Genomic DNA, 17,453 nt, shown 5'->3' with positions numbered 1-17,453 from the left:
CTTCTGAATTGGCACATTGGGGGCTCATGCTCGTGAAGGAAGACCTAGAAAGGCCCGGCCACACTGTGCCCAAGACACTGAATAATTAATGGATTACGACCTTCCAGAGGAAGGGATAGAGGCCTTCCATTCTTTGTATGAAAGGCTATCCTCGTACTTGGTGGAAAAAGAGGCCTATGATTGAGTCACGACCTTGGAAATTGTTAACGAGGAGTTCTCTAACCAAGAAGAGGAAGAAGAAGAGATTCAACTCGCCCCAGCAGCATTGGATGACACACCTCCGAAGGTTAGGGACCCTACTGAAATGGTCAATCTGGGAACAATTGATGAGCCCATGGAAGTGGCTATTAGCACGTATTTAGAGTCTAGCGAGAAATAGAGGCTCATCTACTTATTGCTGGAATACAAGGACTGTTTTGCGGAAAAATACGAAGACATACCAGGCCTATCACCAGACTTGGTATGCCACCAACTGCCAATGCTACCTGATAAGAGGCCTGTGAAGCAAGAGCCGCAAAGAATAAACTCTGAGACCTAAGTTCTGGTCAAACAGGAGGTCGAAAAAATGCAAAAATTCGGCATCGTCAGGGTGGCAAGTACAATTAGTGGCTATCCAATATAGTGCATGTTCGCAAGAAAACGACAAAATGAGGGTCTGCGTGGATTACAGAAACCTTAATTTGGCTACCCCCAAAGATGTCTACGCCGGTCACGGACATGTTGGTAGATGCAGTTGCAGGGCATGAACTATTGTCCGTCATGGATGAAACAGCAGGGTATCACTAGATTTCGGTCGCAAAAGAAGATAGACACAAGACCGCGTTCCATTGCCCAGGGTTCGCGGCAGTTTTCAAATATGTGGTCATGCCCTTTGGCCTGCAGAATGCTGGGGCCACCTATCAGAGAGCCATGAACCTGATCTTCCATGACATACTGGGAAAGATCCTAGAAGTTTATATTGATGACGTGGTTGTGAAGTCTAAGACGCGAGGGGACCACATTGCGGACCTCAGAAATATTTTCAAGCACATGCAACTACACAAGCTCAAGATGAACCCCGCCAAGTGCATTTCGAAGCTCAAGCAGGTGACTTTCTGGGTTTTATAGTCCACCAACGAGGTATAGAGGTCCCTGAGGATAAGGCAAACGCGGTTATCAATGATTCTCCCCCACGAACGAAGAAAGAGCTACAGCAGTTGCTAGGCAAGATCAATTTTTTACGACGATACATCTCTAACTCTGCAGGCAAAATCCAGCCCTTTTCCCCACTGCTGAAGTTGCAAGGACAGAACGAGTTTGTATGGGAACCTAAATATCAAGAGGCTTTCAACAAAATTAAGGCCTATTTGGCGAGTCAGCCAGTGCTTGTTCCTCCCAGAGCCGGATTCCCATTAAAGTTGTATATTTCAGCAGCTGAGGCTTCCCTTGGTAGCCTACTCGCTCAGGAAAATGAAGAGGGCGTAGAACATGTCATCTTCTACCTCAGTCAGACACTCACAGATTGCGAAACGAGGTAGACTTTATTGGAGAAGATGTGTCTTACATTATACGTCTCAGCGCGCAAGTTACGGCATTACATGTTGTCCTTTACTACCTACATCATCGCTCAAACTGATCTAGTCAAGTATATGCTCTCGCGGCCTATCCTGAGAGGTCGCATTGGCAAGTGAGTGCTTGCATTGTCAGAATTTTTGCTACAGTATGTCCCTCCGAAAGCAGTAAAGGGGCAAGCCATCGCAGACTTTCTAGCACATCACCCTATGTTGGACGTGCCAGCGGTGCAGGATTTAGAGGTTGCTATTGAGACATTAGATCGACCGGACTTGGTGTGCTTGCCAGAGTACGCCGCGCTATATCAAGCCACTGTCTCACTCCAACCCTGGGTGTTATATTTTGATGGCTCAAGAACAGATACACTGGCAGGGGCAGAAGTCGTGCTGGAAAACCCAGCCGGCAATCGTTTTTCCTATTCTTTCTAGTTAGAGTTCCGGTGCACTAATAACCAAGCAGAGTACGAGGCCCTCATTATAGGCCTAGTGGTGTTGCTGGAACTAGGTATTAGAGACATCTAGGTCCGTGGGGACTCTTTGCTCGTGATCAATCAGCTGCGTGAGAAATTTTGGTGCACGAGCTACTTGCTCGCGCCATACTTAGATCGTGCACTTGAGCTCCTAGACCAGTTTGATGACGTGGATTTGGAACATATTCCTCACGAGCGCAATTTTGCGGCCAATGAGCTCGCCCAGCTGGCTATAGGCATTACTTTAAACTATGGCATTCGCGAGCGAATCCTAAAAGTCGAGCGCCGCACGTTGCCTTCGTGGCTCGCGCGGCCTGACCCCCCTGATGAGCCAATGGTAGCTGTCTTAGACCCTATTGATGTGGATTGGCGGGTCCCCTTGATCGCCTACCTTAAGCAGCCAAATTCCTCTACTGATAGGAAAATACGCTTTCTCGCACTTAATTATTTTCTCAGGAACGATGAGTTGCGATGGTGCAACGAAGACGACATCGATTTCACATGTGTGTATGGCCGCGAAGCAAAGTGACTAATGCAAGAAGCTCATGCAGGTGTGTGTGTGGAGCCCATCAAGCGAGTCCAAAGATGCGATGGTTAATCAGGCGGCATGGGTATTATTGGCCCAGTATTTTGAAGGACTGCATCGCTTTCGAGAAAGGGTGCCAAGATTGCCAGGCACATAGGTCCAGCACATTCCCAATATTCCCATGCAACCTATTATTAAGCCATGGCCTGTGTGAGGCTGGGCATTGGATTTGATTGGAATGATTCATCCCTACTCTTCGCTCCAACACAAGTTCATGATTGTCGCTACTGAATTCCTTACTAAGTGGGTAGAGGCTGAGCCTTTGAAGGAGGCCTCGGGTGCCACCATTCGACAATTCATCTTTAATAATATTATCTGTAGGTTTGGTATCCTTGAGGTGCTGGTTTCAGACAGGGGGGCAGCGTTTATGGGCGCGATATGCAAGAGCTCATCACTGACTTGGGCATATAGTTCATTCACTATACTCCTTAGTATGCCCAATCCAACGACCAAGAAAAGGCCAGTAACAAGGTTATCATCACTTTGCTAAAGAAGATGCTCGCAGAGAACCCTTGCCTGTGGCATGAAACACTATAGGCTTATCGTACCTCCAAGAGGAACCCTACTGCCACCACACCCTATGCTCTGATGTTTGGCCATGATGTAGTTCTACCTTCATGGCTCGCACGGCCTGGTCATCTGATTGGTGACGATTATGTCCAGGCCATGTGGTAGGAGTATGAGGATCTTAGCGAGAACCGTTTGAAGGCTTTAGACAGCCTGGTGATGGAGAAGCAGCGCATCACTCGCGCCTATGAGAAGAGGACACGCGAACGCAGCTACAAGGAGGGTAACCTTATTTGGAAAGCGGTATTGCCGCTGGGTGAGAAGTTGTCCGGCCGTGGTAACTGGACTCAGAGATAGGAAGGACCCTTTGTGATTCACAGAACTCCGGATCGCGGGGCCTTTCACCTTAGGGATTTGGGCTGCGAACTCCATCGGAACCCAATCAATGGTCGTTTTCTGAAGAAATATTACCCAAGCGTTGGGGAATTCGAAGACCCACCAGATACACCTGTTTCTGGGACTGGGGGGCAAACATAGTCTTACTTTGTTCACGTCCTCCCTTGCATTTAGGCCTATTCAGTGGCCTCATTCTCATGTACTCGCTTCACCTAGTAAGACTAGGGGGCAACACTCTATGCATTTAGGCTTTGTGTTCGCGGCCTTTAGATGTTCGTTGTTTTCTTTGGGTTATGTTCAAATTTTTCATTTTTCAAATTTTTAATCAATCAATTCTTTTGACAATAAGTGTTAAGAGGATGTGTAACAAGGCCTATACCAGAGGCCTTATTATATAATAGAAGACTGAAAATAGCGAAGGAAATATGGTTGTATTCATAAAGTGGATTTGCGGCCAAAAGCAATACAAGACATTCGCGACAAATTATAAAGCCAAAAGTGGCTGAAAATCATAGGATTTCAGATCTTCTAAGAGCTTCTGGATCTTCCAGGTTTTCTGCCAGGAGAGGGGCAATGAGATGATCGCTCTTACTCTTCCTCTCTTCACCCTCCTTAAACCTTAGCTGTAGCTGCTATCATTTGTACTGCAAGGCGAGGGAAGGAAATAATGATCCCAACCTCTCCTGTCGTCCATCCTCCTGGCCAAAAACGGTCATCAAAGGAGAGCGCAGCCCAGTTGCCCCATCTCCTTCTGCGCCAAAACGGAATTTTGATCTGTTAAATCCAGGAGGTAGGGCGCCGAAGAAGAGTGTACGGCCTTGGGTGGCCTCCCACCCTTCTTTGATTTGCTCCGAGCGAGGGAACCTAAGGAGAGGGACTCCTCAGAATGTGGTATCCCGCGTTAGGAGTGTCGTGTGTTCTTCAGCCTAACTGAAACCGGTGAATCCCATCCAGGATGTCAGAAGACCGAAGACATGCGGTGGACCTGAGATTAAGCCATAAGGCTTACCCAGGAACTGAGATTTCGCCATAAGGCTTAAGATTCAGAGGCTGGAGGTGATGTCGTGGGGGGAAGATTTCAGGAAAACAAGGAAGAGAAGTAGGGCTTGCAAGGTTATTTCTGGGTAAGCTATGGTTGTGTGTATCTTCGTTTCCCCAAGTACAGATATTTATAGGGCCAACCTCAGTAGCCTCAGTCCTTTGATGGACAGTTGAAGTTGATTCAACGCCATCAATAGAGTCATCAAGAGAATTGAATGCTATGATCTCGGAAATGAAGGAAAATTGAAGATGTGTGGGAAACAGAACTGTCTTCAAGGAGGTAACCGCTCCATTTTGAGATTATCTTTTCGAAACTGTTTTAATGTGTAGTTAAGGGGAAGTTGAACACTTTGTTGCCTATGAGAGTAAAGGAAAATTTTGGGCCAGCAAAGTGGGTTAAATAAATAACTAATAATATTAATTTTAATTTTGTTTATATTACAAAAATAATAGGCCTAACACTAGAGGCCTAAAGCCCTCGGCCCACATAAGTTAAGGGAATGAAATGTTCATCCAGACGAAAACCAGCGTCAGCAGCGGCTTGTTCGGCTTGTTGTACTTCTCCACGAGCCTGGGCCAGGTTTTGAGACAGCATCTCAGAAACGGTTAAGGGTTGCTCTAGCTAAGGTTCCTCATGGGCAAGCCTGGCCCTCACAGTGGTTAATTGGGCCTAAAAATACTGGATCTGGGACCGAAGGTGATTCTTCGCGACCATCAGGTCCCTAATGAGGATACCCCACTCACCCAGGAAATCTCGCAGGGTATCCATTTGTTGGGCAAGGGTCTGATAGTGTGGCTGGGCCTGCCTGGCCTGCGCCGTCGAGACCGTTTTCTCATTAAGCCACCTGGGGAGATCATCTAGCAGCTTATCTATATTGCGGAACTGGGCTTCCGTTATGGTACCCTCGCGGAGAAGTACTCGGAGGTACTCTAAAGCTCTCGTGGGCGCACCGGGCGTCAGAATGTCAGGGCCCAGGAGGCAGCGAAGGCCTTCTCTGGCATTATCTATAACTCCAGGTGGAATCACTTCAAGCACACGAGATAGCCGCTCTAGTCTGGAAGGAAGCGCTTGTTGTGGAATAGGGGCAACAGCGATAGGAGCCTCAAAAGGCTCTGCGACAGGAATTGCCTCTGGCACTGGCTCAGGGTTCGCTCCTTTCCCTGCTTTAAGTACTTGGGGGGCATAGAAGGCATGGGGGCAGGTTCCTGGTCAACCCCATCTCCAACATCAAGCTCAGCGGGATTTTCGTCAGCTATCTCCTCGGAAGCGACGACCACCTCCTGTTTAGAGCGAGGTTTTTACCCTAAAAAGATATGTTAAAATGTCAAAAGGATTAAGGCGGGAATCAAAATAAAGGTGGTTATGAAAAAATGTACCTCTTCAGTAATTGGTTCGCGGAGAGTTCCTGAAGCGCTGAGAAGAATGGGGGTGTCTGTTGCAGTTTCTTCCTGAGCGACCTCGACAGTCTCTGGAACTGAATCATGTGCTACTTGCTCCATGATATTAACTGCAGTTGGTTGCTCACGAGGGGTGTCAGGAGGTGGCATTCTTTCTTCATCCTTAGGCGAGCTGTAGTCTAGAATCTATACTGGTACCAAAGCCAACTGTGAATCACTCATGGCATTGATCGGGGGTGGAGCGCCAGTAGAGGATGGTGGCATTCGGGCTTGTGAGGAGGAGGCTTCACCGCCAGCAGAGGATGACCCTTCCCCACTTTGCCTTGAGGGGTAGACCTATGACAAACCTGCAAAAGAGGAACGTTATAGGATGGGAGTCATAAGGGAACAATAAGTTTGTTGCTTTACAGAATCATATAATACCAGTCGATCAGCGAGTGGTTCATCTTCTGCCCAGGGGTCGATCCGGGGGTCGGAGCAACTGGGCTTGCGGGCTGCTATCTATTAAGGTAGAGGGAGTCAAATTAAATTTTTTGAAAGAGAACATTAAGGTACTAAGATCTACAAAGGACTCCTTACCGTCTGTGGGTCTTCATCATCAGAGGAGTCTTTGACTTCAAGCTCTGTCACTATTGCCTTTTGTTTCGCGGCCTAACCGGTGGCAGGAGTAGCATCAACCGATTGACTGCTGGAAGGCGGAAAACTTATCCGTTGAAATAAGATATGAGTTAAGGGGTAAAAAACTAAATAAATGAAGTGGAGAATATGTGGAGGAAAATACCTCTTGAGATGGCTTGCGAATTATGATTCCAACTTGAGCAAGACACAGGGCTCGTGTGGGTCGCTGAGCCGGTGCAGGTCGCGGAGGTTGTGCTTCATCCTTAGGGAAGCGAGCAATCAGTTCAACATCAGTCTCATGAGGATACCTCAAGTCTTGGAAGAGGGTCGTGAAGAGCTCATCATCCCGCTACTTCCAGCAATTAACAGAGACTTCTAACCACTAGTGCTCGTAATACTCAACGGCCCAGTCGACGGGGATGATTTCGTTGGCCCAGTTAGGGAGGTCGACCAGTGCGAGCATGCTTTGGGCTGGTGGAGGCCCAGTTGTGGGGCCAATTCTGCTCCAGGAAGTGTTGTAGTTCCAAGCATCATAGAGGGGGAATGCCATTAACTGGACCAGGCCGAGTTAGCGAGCGAAGTGATTACACTACAAGAAAAAGTTAATCACACGACACATGAGTTTTTACTGTCGTCTGAGTTAGTCAGACGACAGATTTTTTAAATCGGTCGTTTCATGTCTACTCAGCCAACACATCGTCATTTGGTCAATTTGAGAGATTTCAGACAACACTAACAAGAACATCTGTTCTCTGAAAAAAACAAATAATAATAATAATAATAATAATAATAATAATAATAATAATAATAATAATAATAATAATAATAATAATAATAATAATAATAATTAATTAATTTACATTTATTTTTTCCACTCCAAACCTAGCCCGTGTTCCCTCCCTTGGCTAAAAAAATTAGGTCACTCTCCCCTTCACCCTCAATCCCCCTCACCCTCGTCGAGCCTCTCAGCCTCGCTCTCACTTAGGCTCGTCGACCGCGTCTCTCTCCGTCACGCGTGCCTTCAGTCTCTCCTCCATAAGTTCTTTCTCCATCAGTCTCCCTTGGTCGCGACTCCATCTGTCTCTCTCTCTCTCTCTCTGAGGATCCATAGGTGCACTCTTCAGCCTCCATCTCTCTCTCTCCTTGTAAGTTCTTCTCTTTCAGATTCAGTTCAGTTCTTCCTTTGTTCATTGGGTTTACTGATATAATTAGGTTTATTGCAAAAATCTACCGCAAAAATTCTCAACTCTTCCCTGTGTTCTTCTCTTGGGCTATCGGATTTCATGACACGGGTTGGGTGCACCAGCTTTGTGTGTTTGGTTGAGGACAAAGATGAGCGACTCAGATTGTGATTTTTAATCACAAAATTCAAGTATGACCATATGGTATTGTGGATTCATATAGATTTTGGTAAATTTGTTTAGGTTTTTACATCAAAACTTAACCACGCCTATCTGAAGCTTAGGATTTATAGCTGGGTATTTGGTAATCTAAGATGGTGTCTCTGTGATTTGTAATATTTGGTTCGATTGAGTGTGTTCAATTAGTTTCTAGGTTCACTTGGTTGGAATTGGAATTGAATGTATTGAACTGGTTTTTGAGTGTATATATAGGTGCTCATTATTGTTGCAAAGTGTGCTGGACTGAATGTGTTCTCTAATTTAAATTAGATTGAATGTGTTTTCTGTAGGCAGCAAATCCATGCTCCAGCTAATTTAAATATTTCTCTCAAAGGGCACACTCCAAATCCATCACACAGTTCTCGTTTTCTGGGTAAGGTTGAATACCACTGCCATCATATTTAGATCTGAACACAATTTGATTCGATATCATTTGATTTTATGCATATTTATGGCTTATCTTTCAGCTTTTGGTTTGAATGAAAGTTGAATCGTAGACTCAGTGTTAGTACTCTAAGTTTGATATTTGGTTCCGAAGTCTATTTAGTTAGAAGTGTGATGCAGCATTTAGCATTTTTACTGTTGTAAGAGTAATGAGTAGGTTTGAGCCAATATAAAGTTATATTCTTCCTTATCAGTTATTGTTTTTGAATTCATGGGGTTGAAACCTACTATGTCAAAATGAGTCGATGCAATTGTGCTAAGCCGTGATATACTTTGGACCATCGACTTTTGGGTGGTCGAGGATTTTTCGTCTTTCACTTTGTTCCCCCCTTTTTTTTCATCTTACATAATTGGGCTACACGCTCATACAATTCTGAGGCTTTGATATACAAAGCTGTAGCTGAACTTTGCATATGGCCATTGGGATCTTATTAGCAGATCAAGAGTTACGGGCTATACACACAGCACTAGTGGTATAACTTGAAGTCTTAGTGGTGAGAATGATGCTTGAAAGATGGATTGCAGGCCTGCTATTGCTCCCAGTCAGCATGCTTGCAAATGGATTAGGTAAAATAAAATACTTGCTTTGTTCCTTGTTCACTCCATTTTTTTATATTTTATTTCCTTTGTTTCAAATTAAGTAGTTAAGACTTAAGAGCTCTACTGATTCTTAGACGAGAGTCGTTGCCTATTTCATGTCTGTTTTTGCTGCTATATATTTTTAAACTTGTAGATTAAAATTTTTAATCTATTTACGGCAGTGCATTGACCTATCCATGTGTGAGTGTGTGTGTGTGTTTCTCTGATAAAGGTTGATTTCCTAGTCTTCCCCTTATAAGTTGTTTACAAGTTAGACTTGAATGTCTGGTTTTTTAATTTCAATGGGCATTTTCTATTATAGGTTAATAGATTTGATCAGAACTCAGTGCCAAGCTCAGAAAATGTTGTAAGCCATACTGCCCATTTCAAGAATCACAATTGTTCTTGTTCTTGCTACTTAATTGCATGTAAAGCACCCCTCTGAGGAACCAGGTTTGAGTGGCATTGATAGCTTTGAAGGTGTGCTAGATTTGTATCAGAGGTGAAAAGGCTAATTTGTTCATCACTTTCTATTGTGGCATGAAGATAACTTGTACAGTGCAGCAATTCAATAGCCCAAGGATGCCTTGACCAGTTTCAATTACTCCATGGATCGTAGTGTCTTCCTTGTTAGTAGAGGGTACGTGCCTACCACCAGTGAGTTCATCACATTCAACTCCTCCCCCTGTTAATAAGTTCCCTCTTACTCATTCTCATTTCTGTAACCTTGAATAGTTAAATCAATTATGTCACCTTTTTAATAATGAGATGAGCACTTATACAGCATTTTCACACTCTTTAGTTGGAAGTTTCTTGTACAATATGCACTGAGCCATCAAATTACTATATGTTGTATAGTGTATTGATCTTATATATGGTGTAAGTTTATAATGCTTAAGCTGCTCTTCTGCATGGTGCTTTACAAAATTATAAGGCATGATGTGAGCATCTTTACCTATAAATTTGGTATTTATTCTTATTGATGCAACATTATATGATTAACACACTATGCCAATAACCTCATCAGACGACAGAGATCAGACGACAGACAGGTTGGTTTCTGTCGTCTGATATATTTTAACGACAGACAGTGTAAAAACTGTCGTCTGAATATAGCAACATACCATGGTAAGTTAGCTTTGAGAATTAGGTTTGTCTTCACACAACAGTTATATGTCGTCTAATCAAAGGAGATAAATTTGATTTCGGTTCGTGTTGTATCTGTTTTTTTTTTTTTGTTCAGACGACATTTATCTGTCGTCTCGTCAAAGGAGATAAAAAAAAATTTTGTCATAGCTGTTTGTTTTTTTGGCACAACATGAAGGGATATATGCCAAATTTTAAAGCTATTTCTCTCTCCCCGACAAATTTAACCCTTTGAAAAATTTTCTCTTCCACATCTGAGAAACCCTATCTATCTTGCTCTCCCTTAGGCACAAAAGAACCCAGCTCAACACAAATTTCTTGGCAGATCTCCCCCATTAAACTCTCCTCCAATCAAAACTGAAAACTCAATCTCCCCCATCTCTCTTCGACAAACATAGAACCCATCTCAATCACTTTTTCAAACCATACAGCCAAACCATCTCAATCCCTCTCACGAGTTCTTGTTGGTGTTGAGAAGATTTCAACGCTTTCAATCCGTATTGTTTCACTATTGTTGGGTAAGGCCTTCGATTCACTGTTAATCAATTTATTTAGAGTTTCTTTTGGATTGGGTTTTAGGGTTTTAATTGAAATATCTATTCAAATTTGATTTGTGTTTGCTGGGTTATATTCGAATTGGGGATACAAGGTTATCTTTTGTCTGGGTTATGTTCAAATTTTCTTTTCGAAGGTACGATTCGTCTTTGAAATCGGTGAAGGAGCTTAACCAACCCCCTGGATTCGAATTGCGGGGTGTTCGTGAATCGAAGAAGGAGATGATAGGTTAGTTAGCATTTTATTTCCATTTGCATTTGCACTTTTTGGGTCATTACCTATCTAAACTTTGTTTTGCTTAACTATCTTTGTTAAGTTTCAGTTTCATGCTTGTTGTTTGCAAGGTCTGATATGTGTATATTTGTATCCTGCTGCAATCACTATTTGGTATTGATTGGCATGATTCCCTTTATTTTGGATAGTCTTGTGTGCTGATATAAACTCTTTTTATTGGGCATTTGCAATTCAAGTGCATCTAGTATTTCTTTTTATTGGTTATTGTTCTTTTCGATCTGTAATTCTTTTGTCAAGGTTACATATGGTCAGCATACTGATATTCTGATTGCCACTGTGACTCTACAACTACAACCCTACTAGCTTGGTAGATGCCTCCTTTTCTTATTCTCAAAAGCAGATCCTTTTGAACCACTTTTTTATGTTGTTAATCTTCTGAATATCCAATAATCAAGTGGAACCACTTTAACTTTGAAATAATTCTGTTGTTATTTGATGTAGTTAATATTTTTATTTGGTTGAAAGCTTGGTTGAAAGCTGAGATCTTGGTCTTCTCATTAGTTTGAAAGCATTTTGGCTATAGGCTTAATCTAAAGTAACCCGTGGAGTCTTGGAATTAATAATTCTTTTCTCAAGAGGCAGTGTAAGTTGGAGTATTACTAGGGTCTGCTGTGGCTGTAATTGAATGAGTGAAAGTGAGAAAAATAAGAGTCAGTTTAATCACGATATGGTATTTCCCAAGGCCAGAAGCCCCATAATATCTATTATTTCTTCCTTATAAATTTACTACTCAAGCTTCTAGGGCTCTACATACATTATCACTAATCTTTTGTGTTGTACTTTCAAAATCAATGTTGCTCAGATCTTCTAGATTACTGATGATATTTAACTTGGATTGGAAGGACAGGTTGTCCCTTTCTACATGAAATATATGTATGATAATACTCCTTTTTATTATTCATATTATTAGTTACTTTTTGACGTTACTGTTATATATTCTCCATAATACAGTCTGGTTTCTGCTACAGGTGGAAGGATGGGTTCCTACTATAAGGAGCATAGAATTCTTCCCCACTTCCAGGTTTGATTAATTTCTCCATTTTATACTTGTCAGTTTTTTCCTTTAATGACTTTATGTACATTGTTTTATCCATAAAGGTGTCCTATAGTCTGCAGACATTCAGATGCATTATTATTTAATGTAGTTTGAATTTTAATTGTGCATTACCGTTTGCTTTCAATTCCTTAATAGCTCAGGTCTTTGTTGTGATTTTTAACTAAGGGTGTCTGTTGTGTATTGTGTATCGTAGAACTCAGCTTGCTGTATATCTATTCAATATAACTTTGCAATGAGGCTTGGTGGCTTTGGGATAAGGATGGTTTTATGTTATCTACTTTCAACTCCATCAGCTTTTTGTTTGAAGCTAGTACGTATCTAGTCCTCACACTACTTTCAACCCCAGCCATTTTTCTTTCTTTTATTGTGCCTTGTATCAGCCTCTTCAAGAACTAGAGAAGATGACCAATATTATTCTTCAAGCTCTGAAAATTACTGGACAAAGAGGCATTATCAACAAAGGCTGGGGTTGGTAATTGTAAGTCTTGGTTCTCAAGATTACTTTCGAGCATAGTGTATATGTATGCTTATCTGGATATGAAACAATTTATTTTTATCTTCTCAGCAGTACAATCAAATGATTCTGTGTACTTAGTGGACAATTGCCCCCATGATGACTCTTCCTCGGATGCTCTGTTGTGGTAAATTATTAATGTTATTAGTTTATTTTGGTTTAGTACAGATTTTGCTGCACTGGTGCTTACTAGATTCATGCTCGCTATGTGGTTTATTTGTTGTAGTGACATGATCATTAATTCAAATATGACTAACAAAAAAAGGTCTTGAACATTTTCATTTGAAGCATGTAGGAGCAGTTACATGTTGTAATGATAAATTGATGTAGTAGTAATAAATTCCTGTGGTCCATAGTAGTCTACTTGTTTTATAGCAAGAGGAATATATGTTGGTTGATTCACTCTATTATATGGGACACTGCAGGTCAGGAACGTTACCATCGCCTGGCTCCCATGTATTACCGCGGTGCAACTGCAGCTGTTGGTCTATGATATCACAAGCATGGTAATCATTCAACTCTCCAATTTAGGTTCAGATGTCCTTATGTGTTGCTGGTTTTTGCAAGTTCGTGTTTGTAATTTCACGGAACATTAGACTTTCAAGTTTCAACATTATACAGTCTTTGCAATGGTTCCATTATAAGTATCTGCAGATTATATGTAATCGACTTGAAGTTTTTCTGTTTTTGATACTCTTGAAGCAAAGACTATAGCATCTTTGATATATAACTTTTGAAAGCAGAATGAGCCACTTGTGTGCTCATTGTAAGCCTTAAAATTTTATATATCAAATGATCGAAGACTATGTCATTAATGATCTGCAATATGAGTTGCTTAGACTTTATCTGTCAAATGATATGAGACTCTTTGGTGATTTGTAATATGAGTTATGCACTTTTTAAGTGTAATCAGTTCGATGCATATTGTTTTTGGCTGCAGGAGTCATTTGTTTTTAGCGAGCTAAGAAGTGGGTTTTTGAATTGCAAAGACAAGGTACATTTGAAAAGTTTTGGAGTGACCACTTTTTGGATTGATATAACTTGAGTAACTAATATTCTTAAAGACTACTAAGTCACTCAAGTTTATTTTACTTCTCATTTGATATTAGCAAATCCAACTTTAATAATGTTCTTGATTGGAAACAAGGCCGAGTTGGAAGAGAAGAGAAAAGTAGGGACTGAGGTATATACTCACTACTACCTTTCCCTGTTCATTTTTTTGTTACCTCTATTCATGAAGTATAGTCAACTATACATTTGCATCTCGATTGAGTTTTGCAAATGAGTTTTCTGCTTGATACTGTTAATCAAGCAATTTGACTATAAAAGTTTGACTTATATTTCATGTGTTTAGCCCAATGGTAACTAAACTAATGTTGGTTGATGTTGTCACAGAAAAGTAGTCCTCACTTAGGAAGCAGAGATCTATCAGGGCAGAAATGGTTAGGAAGTAGAGACGATACGTAGTCTGCAGAAGGCAAGCAGAAAACAAGTAGTGAAGTCTTTGACCATTGCGCAATAGATACACTGCTGATTTCTCATGGGACAAGTACACTCTTCATGAAGGACCTTTTGAGGAGGTCGGAGCAACGTGTTGAAACTTTTATCAATGAGGGTAGATTAGTTTATGCTGCTGTGAACAAACTGTATTTCATGGTTTGAGTATGACTTTCATCATTGGGATATATGATAATACATTGGAAGTTATATGTCTTTTTAAATAATATCAAACAATAGAAAGTTACCAACAACTATGGTTTGAAACAAGTACACACAACAGAAAGATCAAAGATACTTCAAGCATCTACACATTCAAAGGACATTTAAATGTCCTTTTACAACAATAGAGACAATAGATAACTAATAGTGGATGTTGTTTCAATAAAGTTCACACAACAGATTTGGTAAAGAAACATGGAAATTCTACACATTCAGACGACATTTTATTGTCGTCTCGCATTAAAACAGACAATAGATTATTTGTAAAGTCTGTTGCTAGAGTTTGACAATAACAACATTTGACTGTCGTTCTATTTCATATCTAACCACATATACTTACAATTTGTACATATTTAAGCACATTCAGACGACAGATTTTTTTTAGGTGTCTGTCGTCTGAGTCAATTTCTAACGTCGGGCTTTAACCGTCGTCTGAACGTCAATCAGATATCAGCTTACTAGACGACAGATTTTTTGCATATCAGACGACAGTCATTGTCTGTCGTCTGATAAGGTTATTGGCATAGTGACAGATAAAATAGTGGCTTTTGGCATGGGCACAAGCTTGCTTTCACTTCTTTGCAGTAGTATCCTGGAGGCTATATCTTAACTGTGGATTGCCTAGTATATGCATTCATAGTGGCATGTACCCAGCACACATTGATGAAGTCGGAAACGAGTAGGCAAAATTTGTTGTTAAAACATATATGTAAGCAGTAGTATCGCATCTAGTTAGTGGTTGGTGACTTATTTTGGTAACCTGGATTTTACAAGATAGACAATATTATTACTTGCTAGATTGAGGTTGCTTTTGGTTAGGATTGCTGGATTTGATCATATATGGATATGGATATGTACTTTTGGAAATGTTTTGGATTGACAATGTATGAAACAGATGTAATTGATATATGACAATGTTTTATTTTGTATTTGTTTGGGATATGATTGAACATTCATATTTGCAACAATTGTGCAAAGATAACTGTAGTTTCCAAAGGTATAACACAACAGAAGGGTTCACAAAACCATTGTCTGAGATCCACTTACATATCACATCTAAAAACAACAAATAATACATGTTGTCTGAACTTGATTTCAGACAACAGAAATAACAAATTGATGTTGTGTGATCTCCATTCTGGTAACATGTATAATAAAGTTACTGTCGTCTGATATTGAAATCAAACAACAGATATAACAATAATATGTTGACTAAGATTCATAAACCACAACTAAATATAATAAAAACTGTGGTCTGAGTTCCTATTAGACGACATATCCCATCAGTGGACTGTTATACCTTATGCAAATCCTACAACACAAACAGATTACTAACTGTTGTCTGAGTTCCTTTCAGACGATAGATTCCTAAATCTTCTGATGTTTTATTTGCATAGGACACAACTAAAACAACAATGACGCTTGTTAGAGATTCATTTCAAACAACAGTGTCATTATAAATGTGTCGTGTGAAATTCATTTCAGACATCATGTAGTTGTGTTGCTGTTGTCTGAGATTCATCACACACAATACAATTTTCCTAAAACTGTTGAGGTAATATAACTTTTCTCAACAGTTAATAAACGAACTGTCGTGTGAGTTTGTAACAGACAATAGTTAATTATTTTAATTTAGAAATATTCAGACGACACATACTTAGCTATATATGTTGTGTGAATTTTGAATAGACAATGGTTTTTAACTGTCGTCTTAATGAGGTCAATCACATGATAGGCTAGTAGACAACAGCAGCTTTTTCATTCAGACGACAGTTCATTAACTGTCGTCTGTTTAGCTTTGTGGTATAGTGTTAGGGGCATAAAGCTCGTAGCTGAGGTCATCAGCGGCGAGCCTGATATCTTAGCAGGAGATCGAGAGGTGAAAGGCCAAGCGCGCGTGATCGCTATAGTTAGGATGCCTAGGAAGGAACCCATGTTCAAGCGGAGGTGGGAATCTTCTACTAAGTACCGAGTCCATCTATGGCATCTCGTCCAGGAGGTATAAGTATGAGAAACATTCAGAATAAGGGTGGGATGTGTACCTTGCCTTGCGGCAAAGCCATTGACCAAGAAGCTCGTCAGCCGGCAGAAGCGGTGGAATGTCCTCTCGGCGGAAATGTGGGAAATAAATTTGAATCAAGAAGTCGAGGATCTAAAAGGGGCCAGAAATGCCAATCTCGAAGGGATGCATCGTGGCCTGGTAAAGAGTATGGTAGAGAGTGCCTAGAACAGGTTGTCCAAGCCCTACGTGGCGGTCATTGTAGAGGGCCGTGGCCAAGAAAGTCCAGGGACCAGTGGGCTTGTTAGAAGAAGTGCAGAAAATAAATTTGCAGAGCTAGTATTCCAGGAAAGCAAAACCATCAGTCACATTGTGATCCTTGCGATAATGGGCCAGCCACCGTGGGTAGGAGCAGCTGCCGGTTTGAGCCATCGTCGAAGGAAATTTGACGGAGTCAAATTGGCCATGCACATAGGGCTCGCCGTCAATGGATAGACCAGTGATAGTGAGAATATCTAGCAACGTGATGGTCATCTGGCCGAATCGGAAGTCGAAAGTGTTGTTGGCAGTGTTCCATAAGCATAAAATGGTGGCCAGTGGTGAGCGATTACCACCACGCGGAAGTTGAAAACACAGATCGATGGTGTTAGTGATACCTACCGCGTTACAACAAGCCAGATCTCGTGCTCGCGCTTCTCGATATTAGGAGAGCTCCGCCGCTCTGATGGTGGGCCAGAACCCTATTTTGACTCTGTGCAGATGCTCGCCCCAACTACTGAAATCTCCAGGGGTCCTTCAAGGACCGGAATGGGTCGACGGATGGGTAGACCGTAGAAGGCGAGAGCGTCTTCTGGAATGGAATCTCACGGTGAAGGGCCCAGTCTGGCATGAAAATTAGGGAGTCTGAGTAGCAGAGGTCTCTAGACAGTGGTGTGAATGAAGCAGCGGGCATCGAGGCTGGTTCCCTAGGTGTGAGCAGCCTTCTCGTTGATTTCCTCTTCTTGATTGATGATGATCTTCTTGGGTGGAGCCATTTCTAGGTTTCTTTCAAGAAGATGGTGATGAGCGAAAGGGGTTTTTTTTGGGTTAAGAGACTAAAGGAGTTTTGATGTGACGGGTCTGAACTAGCAGTGACAGAGTTTAAATAAGATATTTTTTAGGGAAACAATGCGACGAAAAG

The 17,453-nt window shown here is 41.5% G+C and overlaps 1 long non-coding RNA gene across 13 annotated transcripts; it reads left to right on the top strand.

Moving 5' to 3' along the window:
* Nucleotides 1-10,323: 10,323 nt before the first annotated feature.
* LOC112179793 lies at nucleotides 10,324-14,298 on the top strand. Of its 13 annotated transcripts, XR_005803894.1 has the most exons (10): nucleotides 10,328-10,653; nucleotides 10,827-10,918; nucleotides 11,787-11,857; nucleotides 11,936-12,005; nucleotides 12,235-12,519; nucleotides 12,607-12,682; nucleotides 12,981-13,061; nucleotides 13,496-13,549; nucleotides 13,665-13,738; nucleotides 13,951-14,298. It is a non-coding gene; the product is annotated as an uncharacterized LOC112179793 (long non-coding RNA). The 13 variants fall into 13 exon arrangements; XR_005803891.1 differs by having other exon boundaries at nucleotides 10,324-10,653; nucleotides 11,508-12,005; XR_005803892.1 differs by having other exon boundaries at nucleotides 10,324-10,653; nucleotides 10,785-10,918; nucleotides 11,508-12,005.
* Nucleotides 14,299-17,453: the final 3,155 nt, after the last annotated feature.

The sequence above is a fragment of the Rosa chinensis genome, chromosome 7, assembly GCF_002994745.2.
Source record: "Rosa chinensis cultivar Old Blush chromosome 7, RchiOBHm-V2, whole genome shotgun sequence".
Lineage (NCBI taxonomy): Eukaryota > Viridiplantae > Streptophyta > Magnoliopsida > Rosales > Rosaceae > Rosa > Rosa chinensis.
Note: the sequence above shows the minus strand (reverse complement) of the source record. Positions and strands in the feature narration are given on the sequence as shown.